The sequence below is a fragment of the Pterocles gutturalis genome, unplaced genomic scaffold (genome assembly GCF_000699245.1).
Source record: "Pterocles gutturalis isolate BGI_N339 unplaced genomic scaffold, ASM69924v1 scaffold7386, whole genome shotgun sequence".
Taxonomy (NCBI): domain Eukaryota; kingdom Metazoa; phylum Chordata; class Aves; order Pterocliformes; family Pteroclidae; genus Pterocles; species Pterocles gutturalis.
The window spans coordinates 48346-63526 of record NW_010100228.1 but is presented as its reverse complement, the minus strand read 5'-3'; positions in this window follow the sequence as shown (position 1 = coordinate 63526).

Below are 15181 nucleotides of genomic sequence, written 5' to 3'. Positions count from 1 at the left end.
CGGGTCGGGGTGTCTTGCTACTGGAATGGCTCAGAAACAAACAAACAAGAAGGCATATAAATCAGCTGTGCCCATAGTCCTGACTCCAGCCTTTCGGCAGCCGGGCTGATCCGGATTGCTGCTCTGTGCTCCAGTGTCTGCTGTGGGCAGTGTGTAGGGCCTGAGGGAGGGGGAGAGCTCGCAGGTGTTTCCCCAGCCCCTGTTATTAGCCCGAGGGAAGCGCCGCTTGTCAGCGACTTTCCTCAGAACCCGCCTCCAGAGCCGTGCGCTGGGACACCCCTGTTCTGGGGAAGGGAGCTCCTGTCTGGGGCTGAGAGCTGAGTGAGTAACTGTAAAAACTTACCTGCACCTAGCTTCTGTAGAGGCCTGCTTTAACAAAAGGACTTTCTTTATTTAAAGAGGGTGCTTACATCTCAGTTGAGAGATGTTAATGACCTTTATGTAAATAGTAAACACTTTGATTTCAAAACAATTAATTGCATCTCTGGAGTGACATGTAGAACTGGACCTGGCCCTAAAATCTGGTGCATTCTGTTGTGCCTTTCCTGTGTGAGCAGAGGGATCCTTTTATATGATTGTCATTGTAAGATAAAGGTCACTTAAATTTGGGGGCAGATTGTCATGTGGCAAGACAAATATTTTTGAACTTTCTCAGAAGTGTAAGGGGAGGGGACGTAAAACATGCTTGACGGGATGCTCTTCAAAGAAACTTGATTTTGTTTGATAAAAGAAGCAAAGTGTTGCAACAAAATACTTGTGTGTTTACATATATCAGAAAATTTGAGATCTCTGTGATGGAATGTTTAAAAGACTGATGAATCAAACTATGCTAAACTGATATATGCCAGAGATACAGACTTCTAGTCATTAGCTCTGAACTGCCATCAGCCATTATCACTGCATTTTCTGAACAGTTCTTAACAATCACATCTGTAAGTGGTGGTACCATTATCACTGCATTTTCTGAACAGTTCTAAACAATCACATCTGTAAGTGGTGGTGAACCTATGAGTGCACAATGCCATGGAGCTAATGCCCTATATTTAGCACTGATGGCTGCAGTTCTTGACGTGCAGTTGCTGAGGCCAGGGTAAAGTGCTTGAGAGCTCTTTGGCAAGAGAAGTGGGAATCAAAGGGAGCATTTTGCGATTTTCATAAATTACCATCTTTCTTTTCATATTGTTAGTGTTTTACACACCTTGCTGCCTCCCTGGGAAGAAAAGGGGTGATCTCATCTGCTGCTAACATAGTTCATGTTATTTTGGGGACTAAGACTTACCCTAGTTTTACTAGGCAACCTTCTTACTTATTTTACAGGATTACTCTTGTTCCATCAGACGTATCTCTTCTTTGTTCTTCAGGTTTATTTTGCTTTCACCTGACATCTTTCCTGCCTGCTCTACATCCTTTGCTCTTATCTTGTAGATTTTACTATTTGCCCATGTTTTCCTGTACACAGTTTGGGCAAGTCTTTGTCCATTTGCACTTTTATGTGTTATTTATATGCCTATGCACAGCTGTGTTATAAAATACTACTAGTCATGTTACAATGTTAGGAAATGCTTATGCGCTGTTACCAATTACCATATTTTATTGTGCCTATGTCTAAGTTTAAGGCAAGGAAATAATAAGCATCTTTCTTAGTCTGCTTCTACCTTATGGGTGCAGCCGGCCTTTGCTTAGGCTGCAAGGCACGTTCTTGAATTTTCTGAAGCTGTCATTGGACCTGTCTCATGTTAAAGAAGTTTCCTTTCAGCATCTCTTGCAGCCTAGAATAACGTATTATCAGTTTCACTGTCAGGCTTTTAAAATGCAGTGAAATAGGTCATAATGTTCTTGTTTACCAATGTTGACAAAGGCCAGAGTAAACAATACTCCCTTGCCCCTAAAAATTAATGACAGAAAGGTGAATTTGTCTTTTCTCTAAAGCACTGAGTAGAGACCATGGACAGACATGTTCTCTGGAGTGAACTCATGTTATTCTGCAAGGAGACACTTGCCAGATTCCCAGGCAGAATTACCATTCCAATTTAGTACTTGGAGCAAAGCTTTGATGCTTGCACAGAAGGTGAGATTTTAACTGTTGCATCTAGAAAAAAGGCTTAACCAGGAAGATAAACAGTGGGATGAAGTCTTGTGAAGACTTACTTGTGTCCTACCCTGTTTTGTGTTTCCTGTGCTCATGACAGAAAGGAACAGGACAGATTTCAAACAAAAACCTAATAGGAAAACATTATTTTCCAGGAAACATAAAAGTAATTTCTATAATCTCAGTAAGTAAAATGTTTACCTTTATTTTTCTTTAATTAAAAGTGATGGTTCTGTCCTACTTGTTTTGAGCCATAGAAAAAAATTCTTTGCACAGGAAGTGTTCTTCCTTCAGGATGAGGGACTAACAGATAACTGCTAGAAGCAGTGGCACTCAAAATCCATCACCGTTTGCATTTCAAGTCAGCTTATTTAAGTTGCTCATAAGTCAATTTTAAGGAAGCTCCTTAGTTTAGTCTTCCAATGCCAGAACACTTATGCTTTATGGTATGTCAAACTGGTGATGTTGTGTTTGCTGAATTAGCAGCCTCCAGTTCTTTAGTTTATTTGGGCATGAAGTGAGTGACAGCTGATTTTAGCAGTTTTATTCATGCTTCATTCTTGTGGTAGGGAGTCATTCTAATTCACCTGGGTACAGCAACTGGCTGTGCTAGATTCTTACTTCATGGTACAAGGTTTCCTTGCCATGTGTAACTTGACTCTATTTATTGCATTGAGAGTGGCAATGGGAAGAGATATAACGTATGTGTGAGGAGGAGGAGGAAAAGAGTACTTCCCTCTTATTTTATAGATCTTTATCTGGATGATAATGCCAGACTATTTTTGATCTGAATACTGCTCAGTATCCTGTGTGTATACACCAAATTAATGAAAACCTTGACATTTTTTCCCCCTCCGTCTTGGTATACTCCTTTTCCTCTGTAGTATAAATCTTCTAAAAGTAAATTTTAATTTTCTTTCTTTTTCCCAGTCAAGGAAATTCTGCATTTCTCTCTCTGGCTGTCTCTCTGCATAAATACATGTGTGTGTACAAATGAAAATAAAGGTAAGAACAGAGAAGATGCTTATTTGCAGAGGAACTAGCAGAACAATAGCCTAGACTCATTGCCAGATGCTTTTGTTCTACAGAAGGATAAAACTGACTATCAGTAAATTCTGTATGAAATGTCCTGTCCAGTGTTACTATTAATCTGATTCTGACTGACTGATAAATTGGGAGTGATTTACTTCTGTACAGGCTGTTTGGACTACAGTTAGACTGTGTAATCTCAGCCAGGTAACCAGAGCTCCAGGAGTAGATCGGTGTATTCAAGAACTGGATTAGAAATGTTTTTAAACCATCAGCTTTTTAGATCTTAGTCTCCCCCATGCTTTTCTTCTCTGCTGAATTAAATGGCTTTACATGCTTCAAAAATAGCCTTAAAAATAGAACATCAGTTATGAAGAATTAAGGGTGAAGTCCAAAAATCCTGTGTGATTGCACTTGAGGTACTGTAAGAAAAGGTATGTGTCTAAGTCCTAGGCAGAAATCTATCAAACAACCAGAAGTAGTGTGTCCTTGGCCTTCTATTTTGGTCCTGCCCACACAAAACTGTTACAGTCTTTTTTTTGACCATGCTGAATGTGCAGTTTGCCTATATTCCACCTGGGTATTGGATTAGTGTGTAGCTCTTTGAGTTTTGGGTTGGTTTTGTTTGTTTGGTGTTTTTTTTCTTCTTCAAACCTGAGATAGTTTGTTAGTGGAAATGTCATTAAATTAGTCTCGTTTCATAGTGATTAGAGTACTTGTCTGGAGATGAGGACACCTGGATTAAAAGTTAATTCCTTGGGGATATTTTTCTCTTCCCTCTGCTCTATTACAACTGGACTGCTGTGTAGCCAGGAATGCAGGACTTGCTGGATGAGGAGGGAAGTCAGGAGAGCTGGATTTGTAATGTGGTGACCTGACTGAAAGAAAGTAGACCTGGGTTCCTGTTTCTGCTTGCAAGGTTGTGACATCCCTTTAAACTAATTTGTCATTCTGTGAGATGGGCGGCTTAATTATTGGTAGTGCAGCCCTAGGAAGGGTTAAAAGTGAACCGAGTGAAACCTTCAATGACTGTCATATTTTGGTGAATAAGGGGATGTGAGTTTGAATCCTCTTGGGTTAAGTGGTTTTGGGGGCTCTGGTTTTGGTCTCTTCCTGGGTATGTGCTGTAGCCATTGGGCAAGAGAGAGCTAACACCTTGCATAGCTATGCTCTTAAAGAATGAGCCACTCCTGCAAAACTAAATACCTGTTCAGGGACAGGCTTTATACTCCAAACCCCAGCCTCACAAACTCTGAACTCCTGATTTTGCTACCTGTTTCTGAGAAACTATTTCAATCGCAACCTTCTGTCTTTCAGCACCATTTACAGGGCACATCCCATTCATGCAGTGTGATTTGACATCACACCTCATCCAGTGAAACTGTAGGCTGCTACAGAAACTGTGCCCTGCTCCTCACTTCTCACGTGTAGCTGCTCGGTTTAGCTCTCACCAAGCCCTTTTCAGCTCCTTGCATCATAGTGCACCTTGCTTTTCAGTGCCTGATTGCTCTGTTTGGGTCTGGCCATAAGTATTTGGTGAAACTGGTACCAGTCAGGGAAAATACTGGGTTTTGTGTGTTACAGCCCAGCCCAGCAGTGCAAACAATCTCGTGAGTGAAGTTTTCATGGCTGATAAACTTCCTGTTATTCTTGCAATTTAATATCACTATTAAGGAGGACTGACACTGCTGCTGGCTGGTTTCAACTTAGCCAGAATGAACCTGCTTGCAGATAGAATATTTGTATTATGGGGCTATCCATTTAAACATTGTTATGCATGGGAAGATGAGTGATTTTCCTCTAATAGGGAGCTATAGCAAACTTTTAAAAATGTAGCTCTTAAAAAACCAAGAATAACCCTGGAAAAAAAAAAACAACTAACTTAGTTGCAAAGGTTAAGTTAATTTTGGTGACTGAGTTATGAGACCTGATTCTGATTATTCTATCTACAGACTGTAGGCTAGCTTCTTTTTAACCATTTTGATTTTTAATTTATCTGGAAACTTCAGCAAAGTGCTTCTTCTCCTGTCTCCCTCCTTAGCTTACTTATTGTTTCTATCACTGCAGGACTCCTAAAGAACATTCTTTTTCCTCTGGCACCTGATTTCTGCTGATAATTGGATTCGGTGTAAGGCCCTGTTTTCAGTTAGGTGTGTGCCTCAGTCACTGTAGCAAGGACCAGATTAATTGACGCAAGCTTTCTTAGTAGCCTTCAGATTACATCAATTATTAGGTGGGTAATTTTAACCTTAAAAACTTGCAAAAGTGAGTGTTTAAGGTCGGTGGTTAGTCCTCTTGTGAGAAAGAACAGCCAAAGGGCTTTTTTTGTTTGCTGGCTCTTTGTGCACATTAGTAATCAGTTAAACGGAGTTGTAGTTACAGTAACGAGGTTGGTAGCTGAAAAGCAGGGGGCCTGCAGTGACAAATTAGGTAGAGGGATTTAGGTAAGGGATGATTTTGTTTCCCACAACTACTTGTTTATACAGTTAATCATGTCGGAGAATGATGGAGTGCCTTTCGCAACGTTCTGCGTGATCTTGCTTTTGTGTTGGGCTACAGGCAAAGCTGCTCTGGTGAAGCGGAGATCAGTGGCCTTCCTCAGGGGAGGCAATGATGACGTAAAATGTTGCCCTATTGATTTGGCAGTTTTGTGCTCAACGTGTACCAAGAAGCTGTGTTGTGCACCCTCCTGCAGAGGAAACATGCTACTACCAGTGACCTGAGCAGGTGGCTGTGACAGTGCTGTAGGGCAGATCAAAGTGATGCATAAAGGGGGCAACCTGTTAACCCACAGGTACCTAGTTTTGTAAACATAGGGGAAGAAAATCAGTGTGTCAGTGATGGTGGTTGTCCTTGCTCAACTAGCTCATCACCTCGACTCAAATGAGGAGTGAGAGTGGGGACTTGTAAACTCACAGGGATACAACAGATACTGACTAATGGAGTCCCATAACAATGGAATAAAAATCATCAGAGAAGTCATGTGGACAGGCTTTGAAATTAACCTTTTACAAAGTTTCTTTAGAAACTATACTTAAAAGTCTTCCAGCTGGTTTCCAAGACTGAAACTGCTTTACAAAATGTCTTACTGTCAGCTCAACAGAGTAAGCATTAGTTTAATTAAGTATTTGAAGGCAAATCCGTGTTTGGTATTTGTAACATTCATTTCTTTGCGTCAACACTGCTAGCCCCTTACTGAAGTCTTCTCGTTAGAAAGCCAGCATTAGCAAAGAGTGGAGACTACACTGTGTAAACTACAGATCAGTTCTTTGCTTTCATACAGAGAAGATTATCTAACCAAGATGCAGGATGTGTGTCACTTCCAGCAGCCACTGATAGGAAATACTTCTTAATTAGTCACAGTTTTGCTTGCTTCCATTCTTGAGTGGTACAATTTCCAGAGCAGAGTCCTACCTAAAAAGTACCCAAGTACTTGCTAAATAGTAGGAAAGCAAGGAAGCAGGGTAGAGGAAGGATAGTTCCCCAGAAGTCTCCAATATCAAAACCTGTCAACACCTCTACATTGCGAACATTGTAACTTTGATTTGCTTAAGGCTAAAACAAAGTAAAGTACATCACTAGTTATCATTTACTGAGGGCTACAACTGCTCACAGAATTTGTTTGGTGTTTTTTTTTTTTTAAGCGAAGAGGAGAGGGATATAAGGTTAATTGCCTTTTCGAAATTCCAGTAGCATGTGAAAAATTAGAAACCAGGCAGAGACTCCTTTTTGTTCCAATATTTCTGGGACAGTTCCTTTCAGATTTCTCATATGTACAAGCATCCAAGTGAAGGAAAGCCAAAGCTGCATGAGGGAGAAATACACTCCCAGCACAGTCTGCCTAGGGGAATTCTGCTGCTCTATCCTTTTGATCATTTTAGTTTTATTGTGCCTTTTTTTAAGGACTTCCTAGTACGTTACAGATGTATTTGACTTGCATCAAGAAACAGTGGTCATTGGCTTAGTGCAGGGAATGCCAAACCTCAAACTAGAATGTATGTATTTTTGGGGAGAATGGGGCAAGGGAAGAAATTTGGCAGCTGCTGGTTATATGCATATCTTCTCTATGAGACACTAAGGGTGAGAGGAAAAGCAGGCATGTTTTCTTTTGGTTGTTTCTTGTGGAACTTCCTTGCTAGGATTAGAATCTGTCTTGAAATTATGGTGGGAAAACATTTCAGAAAGAGTTAGCCATTAAATGCAGAAGTTTGTCAGATAAGAATATGCATGGTCAGGAGTTAACTTCCCACCAAGTAATTGGTTTGCTTTCAATCTCTTAAATATTTTAGTGATTTACTTAAATCTGTTTTCAAACAAGACATAAAAACACTCTCTTAAGCTGGACCCTGTGCGGATCTAATGACAATGCTGACATGAATAATGAGCAAGTGACAATGGAACTTGAGCCTTGTGAGTCGCTAACTCTTCTGCTTCTGGAGGGAGTCTAGTCCCTCTGTAAAGTGAGATGAAAATACTTGTTACACAACAGGCAGTGCTCTGCCTTCAGAGATCTAGAGGACTGAGCCACCTTCACTATTGTATTTCAAGTCCCTTATCTTGAGAAAGTGTTTGTGTTGTAACTCTTGAGGAAAAGAACTAGCAACTACAAGAATAAAGTTGTTGCAAACAAACTATTAGTAATTCAAACCATGTGCCTACTGGGGTTAAACCACAACAGAGTGCCAATGGTATGGTGTGCAAGGAAATACAACTAGATTTGAATAATAATAATAATTATAATAATAATAATGAGATATGCTGATGTTATTGATGTGGAATCTCTGTAATTTTGAAGCTGCTTCAAAATTCAGTGTTTTTTTGGGTAGTTTTATACTGATGGCAATGTAAAATAAGTGGCATGGCATCTATAGGTAGTCTGACAAGCAGTGGTCTCAGAGGAAAGAAAAAATTAGGTGTATTTCTCTGAGGCTTCTCTTTAATTTATGAATTTCTTATTCCAGAGGCCACATCCTCATGAAACCACTGGCCTAATGATTGTATACCATAATAGGTATAGAAATTGAGATTCTTAGGAACTGCTGCCAATATACAAGCCCTGTGAAAGAAATGACAAGCTGCCATATGGGATTAGAGGTATTAGACCACAACGAAAGCAAATTATTCTTTTCTCTTCCAGTTTTCAGTTGTTAACTTTAATCATCTTCTTTCTGTTATTAACATTTTGTTCTCAAGTTCAGAGTAAGTTTTGTATAAAACAAAACAATTGCCTATGTAGATCTTCAAAGTGATGAAGATCTTGACTTCTTACCAAACAAGAATAAAACAAAATCCCATGCAGAGCCATGAGGACCAGCAAAGCAGATGCTAGTGGAGAAAGGTGAAATTTTTCTCGAGTGCTTGCATTACTCTAGCTGCATTTATTCCTATTTGAGCTGTCTGAAGAAAATTATATAAGGCTGTCAGTGAGAATATTTTAAGACGGCCACTATTTTGCAGGTTAAAAACAACAGGGATCATTTTGGTACTATTGAAGAAGGGTAAGGTGATGAACAAGGCTTGTTTGTATCATATTTTAATCTTTCCCCCATCATGGCTGTTCTGAGCAATTACCTGGTTCTATAATTGCAGACAAGTAGTTTTTTTTCCCTTAACTGTATTGTATTGAATATTGCACAGGAGAACATGTAGATTATGACTGGAATAAAATGAAGCATTGCTGTGTTTGCAAGAGCAACTTCAGTGTTGCTTTATTATAGAGATCCCCCACTTCTGCAAAGGTCCCTGTTCCACCAACACTCTCTACTTTACAACTAGCTAGATAAGGACTTCTCTACCTCCCACTGACTAAACATAGGTGTTGGCAAATACTGCTCTCTAGATTAATCTCTGGGACTGTTGGAAACATGATATGCTGTGTACTTAGCTGTTATCATTTTGAAAATGCTTTGATAACAGCTCTTGACAGAGCTGCTGAATTGGCTACAGATATGCTTATCTTACTGGATGATTTCCTCCCTTCAAGAATTAAAATGACAACAGGCCTCTTTGTGTTTAAGTTCAGGTCCTTACCATTGCAGGCAACCACGTTTAAAACTGTCTTGAATGATGACCAAAATCCCTCTTGAAAGTTAATAGATTTTCTTTCCCCACTTCTCAAACTGAAATCCATAGTCCTCTGATCTTCTGCACAAATGTTCATGATTGTCTTAAACTATTTGTGCTCATGCCAGCGCTGGCATTTAGCTTAATTAGCTTTGCTCCTTTCATGGGATTTTCCTCATGTATTTACAGAGAAATCATATTCTCTAAGCTTAGGATGGTGCTGAGTTACCTGTGACTGTACTGTGTAAATGTCAGTGGAGAATAACATTTGTTCAGGAGAGCATGATCATCTCTGTTTTTGTTGCAAAGCTGTAGCTTGTAGGCCCCATAGTCAGTGGTACTGTTACTGCCTAATGTGACCTCTCAGGGTGGTCAGGGCCAATTCTCCAAAGCTCTTATTGCTCCTAATGTTCTTCCTGGCTTCCTTGCTTCGAAATAAAGGTTTATTATTTCCTGTGCATCAGTGTAGGCCAAACTTAGTTACTTCTCTTCTGAGAATGTTTTCTCTGCAGATGTAAATTGTTATATTGTACAATTCTATTTATCTCTCTTCCTCAGCTTCCTGTTGCCTTATGTCTGGACTTCCAACTCATCCTTGTTGTTAGCGCTGATATGTTGTAGCAGTGCTGAAATAAAGTTAGGAAACTGTGTGTAGCTTTCAAATGCGTGAAACCAGACTCTCACTTTCAAGAGCCAATAGGTTACCTGTAGCTGAATGTTTTATAGGATGAAGATGTAGACAGATGAGAGTCGCTGATCAGCCAGGCCAGCAGGGTAATTGTTTGTTCAACTTAAGAAGTTGGCACAAACAGGGATGTGAAAGCAGCCAAAAGTGTAGGATTGGCTGTCACCTTCTTCCTCTTGTTAGAAGGCACTGGCTGCAAGATAGATTCTCCGGAGCAAAGCTCTAGCAGCTCAGGTCTACTGTACAAGAAGCACTTGAAAAGTAATTTTGCAATGTAAATTTAGGACATTATGAGGTTTCTGCATGCAAAAGGAAATCTTGTTGATTTGGATGGAATAGCTGACTGGGGTTTTGCTGTTTGTTTTCTGAGCCTGTTGATGAACTTCATGTCAGTCTTGGCAAACTACTCCAACCTCTTCCTTGCCTCACCCATGCCTCTCCCTCATTACATCCCATATGTATACACTGAGTAAAAACTTTAAAATCTAAGCTATGATTGTGGTACCACTTGATGTGATATCTCATAAAGTTTGGAATGCAGTATTCAAATTAACATTCCCCTTTTGTACTCTAGAGAAAGCAGCAAGGGGGGGTCACACTTGTGTTCTAGAAAAATGTAAAGCCTACTCAAAGGAATTGAGGTATATTGGCCTGAGAGGTTTTGACAAATTTTATAAGGTAAAATTTTTGGATGAGTGCCTGGCCTAAAGCATTTGGAAGTTGTGAGTGGCTTAAGAGTGTGTGTGGGGAAACTACATTTTGGGTCTTCTTTCTGTTTCTTTTATTGCCAAATTATAGAATCTTTCATGCATGAGTTACATAAAACAAAATTTTGGATTCCTGTTTATTACAGGGTTTAGAAATCTTTTATGAAAGGGCAGATTTTTGTGTGGTTTCAGTTGAATTTAAAGCTTAAGAAAATTGTGCCAAATATCCCAAAACTCACAAATGTTAGTCTGCAGCACATGACAGCCATTCTCCAGAAGTCAGTCAATGTGGTATATCTGTTGATTTCCATGATTTAATTGATCTGATATGGATCTTTCAGTCTTGTTTGAAACTGAGGTCTGTAAACTTTCGTGGCAAAGTAAAACCTCCCATTGAACTTGCAATGGCACCGAAGAAACAAACTGAGACCTCTCAGTTCTTGGCATATATAGGGGCTTTTAAGAGAAGAAGTTGTCAAAAAAGAAATCAAGTTTATCGAGTTTGGGGTGGTGGTAGTGGGTGACTTGAAGTGGAGGAAGGCATTGATTATTTTTTTTTTTATTAGCCTTAGGTGTTCAAACAGGTGCTATACTCTAAGCCAGCAGCTTTTACTGACTGTGCTTGGAATCAACGCTTAGATCTTTCGCAGAAAGCCAACCTTACAGTAATTTATATCAGTTGGTCTCACGAGGTTGGCCAGGTACACCACACACAGAAAGCAGATTTCTTGTTTATGCGGAGACTAAAAACTTCTCTGGTTTCAGTTTGTGACTGGCATGGTTCCAGTGACTAAAGACTTATTATCATAGTGAAATGTGATACAATTTGCACTATATGGGTGATACACATTAAAGGGGGAAAAAAAGACCCCAACTGGTTATTGCTAGTTTTTTCAACTGCTTATCTAGTCAGATCAGGGGCCAGTTTTTCAGGTATTCAGACATGCCTTAACTGAAGCATCACGTTGTTAGTTTTTCAAAGGAACCTAAAGGGTCTCGGCTACACTACTTGAGACTGAGGAGACTTTTAATAACCTAGGGTGGGAGCAAAACCAACTAATATGATACCGTGTAAATACAAATACAGGATGTGTGAAAGTGGATCAGTAGAACAGAATTAATGTAGGATTCTCCTCTGAAGAGCTGGGAGGAGAATGTGCTCCAGTTAAGCCAGACATAGTAGGTATGTTAAACTTAACAAAACACAGCTTTGTGAACTGTGTAACCATATTGTATGATATCTACCAGTAAAAAAAAAAAAAAAAAGCCTGCCAGGATAGGTGGTGTCTTGTACCTGATGGAAAACAAAGTGGGAGCGTGACCTAAGTTGCAGAAGCTGCTCTACAGAATGATGGCACCTGAGAAGGTGAGTAGCAGTGCAGCTTGCTGTGAGCTCCCACAGCCTGTGTAGATGCTCATCCCTTGCAAACTGTTGTTCTGTTGGGGAGGACTGAAGTTCTGCTTCAACTAGTTTTATTAATATGTATACTGCTAGACATCAATGAAACCTGCAGCTTGTTTTGTAAATGCCGTCCAGCTATTTCCTTTGAATTTTTAATGAATCTAACAGACAATATAACTCTTCTTTCCTCAGCCTTACATGTTAAGATACTCTTATGACAGCTTTCTTAAGACTTGATTGACCTGAGGCAAGAAACTCGCCTGTTTTACCTGAAAAAAAATCCTGGATAACTCCAGTTCAGAGCAGTCCAGGTTTTGTGGTTGCAACATAAGCTTCTGTTGGCAGTAGTGCACATGCCTTCCAGTCAGCATCCAGAGTTTTGGATTAGCAGTGCAGATGCTGACTGGTGTATCAGATGGTGTGAAAAGCTTCCACAGGATAGTCAAAACAGATATCCACACGTGTTCATAAACTGAAGGAGTGCTGTTGCAGAGCCTCAAGAAATTTAGGATTATGTTTGTTGGTAATTCTATAGTAAGCACTTTTTGCTTCTACATAATTATGAAACTGTAATTTCCTAAATAGAAATAAAATTACAGATGGCGGGTTGTTTGACATACTGTTATATCAACCTCATGGAACAAAATCACAATGAGAATTACGGAGAAGGTAAATATGGCAGCTGAACATAACCACATGCAGAAAGCTATTGGGCTTTTTTCTTTTTTTTTTTTTTTTTAGCAGGGAGAATAGTCATTTACCTGGCTGCAGCTGCCTTACACATCTGTGAGAAATGCTGTTATCTTTAGAGAGGAAGTTTCCTTTTGAGTAGTGCTGGTGCCAGTATCTTGTTTTAATCTCCTGATTGAACTCTGTGGCCAGGGGAGCAAGCGCAATGACTCGTCCCATGATTTTAGTGCTCATTAGATCAATACAATGGCAGCTTCCTGTCTGCCAGCTGGCAGCGTCAGACTGCAAGGGCCTATGGCAAACACACACAAACCTAAAGGGTTGTGATGGTAGCTGCCTAATAAAGAGACCTAACAACATCTGCTTCTCTTCTCTCTCTCACCAGGTTTGTCACTAGGGATGTTTCTCAGGCATATGTTAAATTCAAGCTATTTATTTCTTTTTCTCTGGCTCCATTACATCCATGGTGCTGCTACCTTGAGGCACTAAGACTCCAGATACAGCTTCCTGCCTGCCCTCCTCCCTTATACCTCTGAGTTTTTTTTGAGGAAGAGGTTTTTGTCTTTGACAGTTGGTATTGCCTTGTAAATGAATAGTCGTCTGCTTTTTTTAGAGGTCTGGAACCATGGCCTACAGAAGAGAGGCAAAACATAGTTTCAAATTACTGCTTATAGATGCAGTTTGGTTTGGATAAAGCAGTGAGGTTCATGTTACCGCATGACTTCTAATTTCACGTACTCAAGATGGTTATGAATAAATTATTTTGCATTTATTCCATGAGTTCTGTAGTACAGTGATTTGGCCTACATGGGATTATATTCCTGGCGTAATCATACATGATTAGTGGTAAAATGTTGTGACTAAAAGTTACATTTATATTTTGTAAATTAAATTATATTGCAGCCTATGGTGACCATAGATACCCTGACTTTCCTTCCCAAAGCAGGGGCTGGTACAAAGAAAAGGGAAATTACTCAAATGGTTCCCTTCCTCTTGATCTCAACATAACTAGTCAGAATGGCATAGCAGTTCAGACTCCATCCAGCAGTTTACAGCAGCTTCTAGAATGTTTAAAAGGTTTACTGTAAGGAACTTGACTTTGCAAACCCGTTACCTGACCCTTCAGTGAGGAGGGGGAAAGAGAGTTTTGGTCAAAAGTCTGTTGCAGAAATCCCGTTGTGGGGCATTCTGAGGAAATAGTCTTGTAAACCTGTTGCTTTTGGTTCTGAGTAGCCTGTGAGAAGCCTTTATGGGCGATACACATTTTTGTTAACAAGGAGGCACTGTACCAGTTTGAGAACACTCTCCCTAAGTCTTAAACTGAAGCATACAAATTATCATAGGATCATGAAACAGTTTGAGTTGCAAGGGACCTTAAAGATCATCTAGTTCCAACTCCTGTGGTGTGGGCAGGGACACCTTCCACTAGTCCAGGTTGCTCAAAGCCTCATCCAGCCTGGCCTTGAACAGCTCCAGGGATGGGGCATCCACAGCTTCTCTAATGTGTTCCCAGCCTCCTCCCATCTCACTGCTCCAACATGTTGCATTTGGCAGCTTTCTGACAACTTCCTCAGGGGTTTTCCTCCAGGGCTTGTGATGACTGTTGCCTTTCTGATCTCCTGGAAGAGGAAAGGAGTATTTGAAGACTTGGAGTGGGAAGATAGGTGTGGAGGGCAAGGCATACAGTTTGGTAGGAGTGGAATAGGGTCCAAAAGTTCAATGGCTTGCCCTCATGGGATGATTCTTTTGCTCTGTTTGGTGACTTGCCAAAGCTGCTGTCCTAGAAATGTGCTAATGATAATGATAAGTAAACTAGCATGGCATAGCCTAAGTGGTTGGGTTTTTTTTTTTCCTTTAAGACTTCTGTTCTTGGAGTTTAGGCAATCTTTCTTTAAATAAACAAAACCCACCTTCTAGCCTTTGTGAAGAGAGTTCATGGATGTGATCCAAGCCTGTGTTGGCAGGTGAAAACTGTGGATGCATGGTGGTGTGCTCTTGAATATAATGTCAATACTTGTGACTACACTTTTTGGTTTTGGTTTGGTTGAATGTGATAAGTGTTCTTGATTATTTTTTGTTTTGTTTTGTTTTGTTTTTTCCCTTCCTGCTCCTCCAAATTTTTCTGCTGACTTAAAGGACAACTTAAAATGCACTTATTTAAAAATGTATCATTTGAATGAGACTTGATTCTGTCTTTTAGGGTGTGAGTTGCCATATTGGAAAGGCCATATTTTCATGGCCACCTTGTTTAAGAGGCCTGTAAAACAGGTTTGACTTGAAGTGACCATTTGAACTTCACAAAGTAGTTTAATCACACTGAAAAACTTGTTTCTTTTAATTAAAAATGCATACATAATCTACTTCCCTGATCCCTGATATTACAACTTGTTCTTCCTTGTCCCTTTTTCAGGGGATGTTTTGTTTGTTCTTAACCACTGGATATGCTGGATCAATGAACTGTTACTCCAAGAAGCAGAGCTGAGAGGACAAGCTGAGAAGACTTAATTGCGATGGCA